Genomic DNA, 9577 nt, shown 5'->3' with positions numbered 1-9577 from the left:
GCTCTATGAGAAGAAAGTTTAAACTCTGTGAGTGGAACGCACACATCACAATGTATTTTCTGAGAATGATTCTGTCTAGTTTTTATAAAAAGATATTTCCATTTCTAAGATTGGCCTGAAATCGCTTGAAATCTCCACTTGCAAATTCCACAAAAAGAGTGTTTCCAAACTGCTCTTTCTAAAGGAAAGTTCAACTCTGTTAGTTGAATACACACAACACAAAGAAGTTACTGGCAATTCATCTGTCTAGCATTATACTGAGAAATCCCTTTTCCAACGAAGGCCTCAAAGTGGTCCAAATATCCTCTTGCAAACTTAACAAACAGAGTGTTTCCAAACTGCTCTATGAAAAGAAAGGTGAAACTCTGTGAGTTGAACGCACACATCACAAAGTAGTTTCTGAGAATGATTCCGTCTAGTTTTTAAACGAAGATATTTCCTTTACTACTATTGGCCTGAAATAGCTTGAAATCTCCACTTATAAAATCCAGAAAAAGAGTGATTCAAATCCGCTCTGTCTGAAGAAAGGTTCAATTCTGTGAGTAGAATACACACAACACAAAGAAGTTACTCAGAATTCATGTGTCTAGCTGTATATGAAGAAATCCCGTTTCCAACTAAGGCGTCAAAGAGGTCAAAATAGCCCATTGCAGACTTAACAAAGAGAGTGTTTCCAAGCTGCTCTATGAAAAGAAACGTTAAACTCTGTGAGTTGAACGCACACAACACAAAGTAGTTTCTGAGAATGATTCTGTCTAGTATTTATACAAAGATATTTCGATTTCTAATATTGGCCTCAAATCGCTTGAAATCTCCACTTGCAAATTCCACAAAAAGATTGTTTCCAAACTTCTCTGTCTAAAGGAAAGTTCAACTCTGTGAGTTGAATAGACACAACTCAAAGAAGTTACTGGGAATTCATCTGTCTAGCAGTATACTGGGAAATCCCGTTTCCAAAGAAAGCCTCAAAGTGGTCCAAATATCCTCTTGCAAACTTAACAAACAGAGTGTTTCCAAACTGCTCTATGAAAAGAAAGGTGAAACTCTGTGAGTTGAACGCACACATCACAAAGTAGTTTCTGAGAATGATTCTGTCTAGTTTTTAAACGAAGATATTTCCTTTACTACAATTGGCCTCAAATCGCTTGAAATCTCCACTTGTAAAATCCACAAAAATAGTGTTTCAAATGTGCTCTGTCTAAAGAAAGGTTCAACTCTGTGAGTTGAATACACACAACACAAAGAAGTTACTGAGAATTCATGTGTCTTGCTTTATATGAAGATATCCCGTTTCCAAAGAAGGCGTCAAAGTGGTCTAAATATCCCCTTGCCGACTTAACAAACAGAGTGTTTCCAAACTGCTCTATGAGAAGAAAGTTTAAACTCTGTGAGTGGAACGCACACATCACAATGTATTTTCTGAGAATGATTCTGTCTAGTTTTTATACAAAGATATTTCCATTTCTAAGATTGGCCTGAAATCGCTTGAAATCTCCACTTGCAAATTCCACAAAAAGAGTGTTTCCAAACTGCTCTTTCTAAAGGAAAGTTCAACTCTGTTAGTTGAATACACACAACACAAAGAAGTTACTGGCAATTCATCTGTCTAGCATTATACTGAGAAATCCCTTTTCCAACGAAGGCCTCAAAGTGGTCCAAATATCCTCTTGCAAACTTAACAAACAGAGTGTTTCCAAACTGCTCTATGAAAAGAAAGGTGAAACTCTGTGAGTTGAACGCACACATCACAAAGTAGTTTCTGAGAATGATTCCGTCTAGTTTTTAAACGAAGATATTTCCTTTACTACTATTGGCCTGAAATAGCTTGAAATCTCCACTTATAAAATCCAGAAAAAGAGTGATTCAAATCCGCTCTGTCTGAAGAAAGGTTCAATTCTGTGAGTAGAATACACACAACACAAAGAAGTTACTCAGAATTCATGTGTCTAGCTGTATATGAAGAAATCCCGTTTCCAACTAAGGCGTCAAAGAGGTCAAAATAGCCCATTGCAGACTTAACAAAGAGAGTGTTTCCAAGCTGCTCTATGAAAAGAAACGTTAAACTCTGTGAGTTGAACGCACACAACACAAAGTAGTTTCTGAGAATGATTCTGTCTAGTATTTATACAAAGATATTTCGATTTCTAATATTGGCCTCAAATCGCTTGAAATCTCCACTTGCAAATTCCACAAAAAGATTGTTTCCAAACTTCTCTGTCTAAAGGAAAGTTCAACTCTGTGAGTTGAATAGACACAACTCAAAGAAGTTACTGGGAATTCATCTGTCTAGCAGTATACTGGGAAATCCCGTTTCCAAAGAAAGCCTCAAAGTGGTCCAAATATCCTCTTGCAAACTTAACAAACAGAGTGTTTCCAAACTGCTCTATGAAAAGAAAGGTGAAACTCTGTGAGTTGAACGCACACATCACAAAGTAGTTTCTGAGAATGATTCTGTCTAGTTTTTAAACGAAGATATTTCCTTTACTACAATTGGCCTCAAATCGCTTGAAATCTCCACTTGTAAAATCCACAAAAATAGTGTTTCAAATGTGCTCTGTCTAAAGAAAGGTTCAACTCTGTGAGTTGAATACACACAACACAAAGAAGTTACTGAGAATTCATGTGTCTTGCTTTATATGAAGATATCCCGTTTCCAAAGAAGGCGTCAAAGTGGTCTAAATATCCCCTTGCCGACTTAACAAACAGAGTGTTTCCAAACTGCTCTATGAGAAGAAAGTTTAAACTCTGTGAGTGGAACGCACACATCACAATGTATTTTCTGAGAATGATTCTGTCTAGTTTTTATACAAAGATATTTCCATTTCTAAGATTGGCCTGAAATCGCTTGAAATCTCCACTTGCAAATTCCACAAAAAGAGTGTTTCCAAACTGCTCTGTCTAAAGGAAGTTTCAACTCTGTTACTTGAATACACACAACACAAAGAAGTTACTGGGAATTTATCTGTCTAGCATTATACTGAGAAATCCCTTTTCCAACGAAGGCCTCAAAGTGGTCCAAATATCCTCTTGCAAACTTAACAAACAGAGTGTTTCCAAACTGCTCTATGAAAAGAAAGGTGAAACTCTGTGAGTTGAACCCACACATCAAAAAGTAGTTTCTGAGAATGATTCCGTCTAGTTTTTAAACGAAGATATTTCCTTTACTACAATTTGCCTGAAATCGCTTGAAATCTCCACTTATAAAATATAGAAAAAGAGTGATTCAAATCTGCTCTGTCTGAAGAAAGGTTCAATTCTGTGAGTAGAATACACACAACACAAAGAAGTTACTGAGAATTCATGTGTCTTGCTGTATATGAAGAAATCCCGTTTCCAACGAAGGCGTCAAAGAGGTCAAAATAGCCCATTGCAGACTTAACAAACTGAGTGTTTCCAAGCTGCTCTATGAAAAGAAACGTTAAACTCTGTGAGTTGAATGCACACAACACAAACTAGTTTCTGAGAATGATTCTGTCTAGTTTTTATACAAAGATATTTCGATTTCTAAGATTGGCCTCAAATCGCTTGTAATCTCCTCTTGCAAATTGCACAAAAAGAGTGTTTCCAAACTGCTCTGTCTAAAGGAAGGTTCAACTCTGTGAGTTGAATAGACACAACACAAAGAAATTACTGGGAATTCATCTGTCTAGCATTACACTGAGAAATCCCTTTTCCAACGAAGACCTCAAAGTGGTCCAAATATCCTCTTGCAAACTTAACAAACAGAGTGTTTCCAAACTGCTCTATGAAAAGAAAGGTGAAACTCTGTGAGTTGAATGCACACATCAAAAAGTAGTTTCTGAGAATGATTCCGTCTTGTTTTTAAACGAAGATATTTCCTTTACTACAATTTGCCTGAAATCGCTTGAAATCTCCACTTATAAAATATAGAAAAAGAGTGATTCAAATCTGCTCTGTCTGAAGAAAGGTTCAATTCTGTGAGTAGAATACACACAACCCAAAGAAGTTACTGAGAATTCATGTGTCTTGCTGTATATGAAGAAATCCCGTTTCCAACGAAGGCGTCAAAGAGGTCAAAATAGCCCATTGCAGACTTAACAAACAGAGTGTTTCCAAGCTGCTCTATGAAAAGAAACGTTAAACTCTGTGAGTTGAACGCACACAACACAAAGTAGTTTCTGAGAATGATTCTGTCTAGTTTTTATACAAAGATATTTCGATTTCTAATATTGGCCTCAAATCGCTTGAAATATCCACTTGCAAATTCCACAAAAAGATTGTTTCCAAACTTCTCTGTCTAAAGGAAATTTCAACTCTGTGAGTTGAATAGACACAACTCAAAGAAGTTACTGGGAATTCATCTGTCTAGCAGTATACTGGGAAATCCCGTTTCCAACGAAAGCCTCAAAGTGGTCCAAATATCCTCTTGCAAACTTAACAAACAGAGTGTTTCCAAACTGCTCTATGAAAAGAAAGGTGAAACTCTGTGAGATGAACGCACACATCACAAAGTAGTTTCTGAGAATGATTCTGTCTAGTTTTTAAACGAAGATATTTCCTTTACTACAATTTGCCTGAAATCGCTTGAAATCTCCACTTATAAAATATAGAAAAAGAGTGATTCAAATCTGCTCTGTCTGAAGAAAGGTTCAATTCTGTGAGTAGAATACACACAACACAAAGAAGTTACTGAGAATTCATGTGTCTTGCTGTATATGAAGAAATCCCGTTTCCAACGAAGGCGTCAAAGAGGTCAAAATAGCCCATTGCAGACTTAACAAACAGAGTGTTTCCAAGCTGCTCTATGAAAAGAAACGTTAAACTCTGTGAGTTGAACGCACACAACACAAAGTAGTTTCTGAGAATGATTCTGTCTAGTTTTTATACAAAGATATTTCGATTTCTAATATTGGCCTCAAATCGCTTGAAATATCCACTTGCAAATTCCACAAAAAGATTGTTTCCAAACTTCTCTGTCTAAAGGAAATTTCAACTCTGTGAGTTGAATAGACACAACTCAAAGAAGTTACTGGGAATTCATCTGTCTAGCAGTATACTGGGAAATCCCGTTTCCAACGAAAGCCTCAAAGTGGTCCAAATATCCTCTTGCAAACTTAACAAACAGAGTGTTTCCAAACTGCTCTATGAAAAGAAAGGTGAAACTCTGTGAGATGAACGCACACATCACAAAGTAGTTTCTGAGAATGATTCTGTCTAGTTTTTAAACGAAGATATTTCCTTTACTACAATTTGCCTGAAATCGCTTGAAATCTCCACTTATAAAATATAGAAAAAGAGTGATTCAAATCTGCTCTGTCTGAAGAAAGGTTCAATTCTGTGAGTAGAATACACACAACACAAAGAAGTTACTGAGAATTCATGTGTCTTGCTGTATATGAAGAAATCCCGTTTCCAACGAAGGCGTCAAAGAGGTCAAAATAGCCCATTGCAGACTTAACAAACAGAGTGTTTCCAAGCTGCTCTATGAAAAGAAACGTTAAACTCTGTGAGTTGAATGCACACAACACAAACTAGTTTCTGAGAATGATTCTGTCTTGTTTTTATACAAAGATATTTCGATTTCTAAGATTGGCCTCAAATCGCTTGAAATCTCCACTTGCAAATTCCACAAAAAGATTGTTTCCAAACTGCTCTGTCTAAAGGAAGGTTCAACTCTGTGAGTTGAATAGACACAACTCAAAGAAGTTACTGGGAATTCATCTGTCTAGCAGTATACTGGGAATTCCCGTTTTCAACGAAAGCCTCAAAGTGGTCCAAATATCCTCTTGCAAACTTAACAAACAGAGTGTTTCCAAACTGCTCTATGAAAAGAAAGGTGAAACTCTGTGAGTTGAACGCACACATCACAAAGTAGTTTCTGAGAATGATTCTGTCTAGTTTTTAAACGAAGATATTTCCTTTACTACAATTGGCCCCAAATCGCTTGAAATCTCCACTTGTAAAATCCACAAAAATAGTGTTTCAAATGTGCTCTGTCTAAAGAAAGGTTCAACTCTGTGAGTTGAATACACACAACACAAAGAAGTTACTGAGAATTCATGTGTCTTGCTTTATATGAAGATATCCCGTTTCCAAAGAAGGCGTCAAAGAGGTCTAAATATCCCCTTGCCGACTTAACAAACAGAGTGTTTCCAAACTGCTCTATGAGAAGAAAGTTTAAACTCTGTGAGTGGAACGCACACATCACAATGTATTTTCTGAGAATGATTCTGTCTAGTTTTTATAAAAAGATATTTCCATTTCTAAGATTGGCCTGAAATCGCTTGAAATCTCCACTTGCAAATTCCACAAAAAGAGTGTTTCCAAACTGCTCTGTCTAAAGGAAAGTTCAACTCTGTTAGTTGAATACACACAACACAAAGAAGTTACTGGCAATTCATCTGTCTAGCATTATACTGAGAAATCCCTTTTCCAACGAAGGCCTCAAAGTGGTCCAAATATCCTCTTGCAAACTTAACAAACAGAGTGTTTCCAAACTGCTCTATGAAAAGAAAGGTGAAACTCTGTGAGTTGAACGCACACATCACAAAGTAGTTTCTGAGAATGATTCTGTCTAGTTTTTAAACGAAGATATTTCCTTTACTACAATTGGCCTCAAATCGCTTGAAATCTCCACTTATAAAATCCAGAAAAAGAGTGATTCAAATCTGCTCTGTCTGAAGAAAGGTTCAATTCTGTGAGTTGTATACACACAACACAAACAAGTTACTGAGAATTCATGTGTCTAGCTGTATATGAAGAATCCCGTTTCCAACGAAGGCGTCAAAGAGGTCAAAATAGCCCATTGCAGACTTAATAAACAGAGTGTTTCCAAGCTGCTCTATGAAAAGAAAGTTTAAACTCTGTGAGTTGAACGCACACAACACAAACTAGTTTCTGAGAATGATTCTGTCTAGTTTTTATACAAAGATATTTCGATTTCTAAGATTGGCCTCAAATCGCTTGAAATCTCCACTTGCTAATTCCACAAAAAGAGGGTTTCCAAACTGCTCTGTCTAAAGGAAGGTTCAACTCTGTGAGTTGAATAGACACAACACAAAGAAGTTACTGGGAATTCATCTGTCTAGCAGTATACTGGGAAATCCCGTTTCCAACGAAAGCCTCAAAGTGGTCCAAATATCCTCTTGCAAACTTAACAAACAGAGTGTTTCCAAACTGCTCCAGGAAAAGAAAGGTGAAACTCTGTGTGTTGATCGCACACATCACAAAGTAGTTTCTGAGAATGATTCCGTCTAGTTTTTAAACGAAGATATTTCCTTTACTACTATTGGCCTGAAATAGCTTGAAATCTCCACTTATAAAATCCAGAAAAAGAGTGATTCAAATCCGCTCTGTCTGAAGAAAGGTTCAATTCTGTGAGTAGAATACACACAACACAAAGAAGTTACTCAGAATTCATGTGTCTAGCTGTATATGAAGAAATCCCGTTTCCAACTAAGGCGTCAAAGAGGTCAAAATAGCCCATTGCAGACTTAACAAAGAGAGTGTTTCCAAGCTGCTCTATGAAAAGAAACGTTAAACTCTGTGAGTTGAACGCACACAACACAAAGTAGTTTCTGAGAATGATTCTGTCTAGTATTTATACAAAGATATTTCGATTTCTAATATTGGCCTCAAATCGCTTGAAATCTCCACTTGCAAATTCCACAAAAAGATTGTTTCCAAACTTCTCTGTGTAAAGGAAAGTTCAACTCTGTGAGTTGAATAGACACAACTCAAAGAAGTTACTGGGAATTCATCTGTCTAGCAGTATACTGGGAAATCCCGTTTCCAACGAAAGCCTCAAAGTGGTCCAAATATCCTCTTGCAAACTTAACAAACAGAGTGTTTCCAAACTGCTCTATGAAAAGAAAGGTGAAACTCTGTGAGTTGAACGCACACATCACAAAGTAGTTTCTGAGAATGATTCTGTCTAGTTTTTAAACGAAGATATTTCCTTTACTACAATTGGCCTCAAATCGCTTGAAATCTCCACTTGTAAAATCCACAAAAATAGTGTTTCAAATGTGCTCTGTCTAAAGAAAGGTTCAACTCTGTGAGTTGAATACACACAACACAAAGAAGTTACTGAGAATTCATGTGTCTTGCTTTATATGAAGATATCCCGTTTCCAAAGAAGGCGTCAAAGAGGTCTAAATATCCCCTTGCCGACTTAACAAACAGAGTGTTTCCAAACTGCTCTATGAGAAGAAAGTTTAAACTCTGTGAGTGGAACGCACACATCACAATGTATTTTCTGAGAATGATTCTGTCTAGTTTTTATACAAAGATATTTCCATTTCTAAGATTGGCCTGAAATCGCTTGAAATCTCCACTTGCAAATTCCACAAAAAGAGTGTTTCCAAACTGCTCTGTCTAAAGGAAGTTTCAACTCTGTTACTTGAATACACACAACACAAAGAAGTTACTGGGAATTTATCTGTCTAGCATTATACTGAGAAATCCCTTTTCCAACGAAGGCCTCAAAGTGGTCCAAATATCCTCTTGCAAACTTAACAAACAGAGTGTTTCCAAACTGCTCTATGAAAAGAAAGGTGAAACTCTGTGAGTTGAACCCACACATCAAAAAGTAGTTTCTGAGAATGATTCCGTCTAGTTTTTAAACGAAGATATTTCCTTTACTACAATTTGCCTGAAATCGCTTGAAATCTCCACTTATAAAATATAGAAAAAGAGTGATTCAAATCTGCTCTGTCTGAAGAAAGGTTCAATTCTGTGAGTAGAATACACACAACACAAAGAAGTTACTGAGAATTCATGTGTCTTGCTGTATATGAAGAAATCCCGTTTCCAACGAAGGCGTCAAAGAGGTCAAAATAGCCCATTGCAGACTTAACAAACTGAGTGTTTCCAAGCTGCTCTATGAAAAGAAACGTTAAACTCTGTGAGTTGAATGCACACAACACAAACTAGTTTCTGAGAATGATTCTGTCTAGTTTTTATACAAAGATATTTCGATTTCTAAGATTGGCCTCAAATCGCTTGTAATCTCCTCTTGCAAATTGCACAAAAAGAGTGTTTCCAAACTGCTCTGTCTAAAGGAAGGTTCAACTCTGTGAGTTGAATAGACACAACACAAAGAAATTACTGGGAATTCATCTGTCTAGCATTACACTGAGAAATCCCTTTTCCAACGAAGACCTCAAAGTGGTCCAAATATCCTCTTGCAAACTTAACAAACAGAGTGTTTCCAAACTGCTCTATGAAAAGAAAGGTGAAACTCTGTGAGTTGAACGCACACATCAAAAAGTAGTTTCTGAGAATGATTCCGTCTTGTTTTTAAACGAAGATATTTCCTTTACTACAATTTGCCTGAAATCGCTTGAAATCTCCACTTATAAAATATAGAAAAAGAGTGATTCAAATCTGCTCTGTCTGAAGAAAGGTTCAATTCTGTGAGTAGAATACACACAACCCAAAGAAGTTACTGAGAATTCATGTGTCTTGCTGTATATGAAGAAATCCCGTTTCCAACGAAGGCGTCAAAGAGGTCAAAATAGCCCATTGCAGACTTAACAAACAGAGTGTTTCCAAGCTGCTCTATGAAAAGAAACGTTAAACTCTGTGAGTTGAACGCACACAACACAAAGTAGTT

The sequence above is a fragment of the Pan paniscus genome, chromosome 20 (genome assembly GCF_029289425.2).
Source record: "Pan paniscus chromosome 20, NHGRI_mPanPan1-v2.0_pri, whole genome shotgun sequence".
Lineage (NCBI taxonomy): Eukaryota > Metazoa > Chordata > Mammalia > Primates > Hominidae > Pan > Pan paniscus.
Note: the sequence above shows the minus strand (reverse complement) of the source record.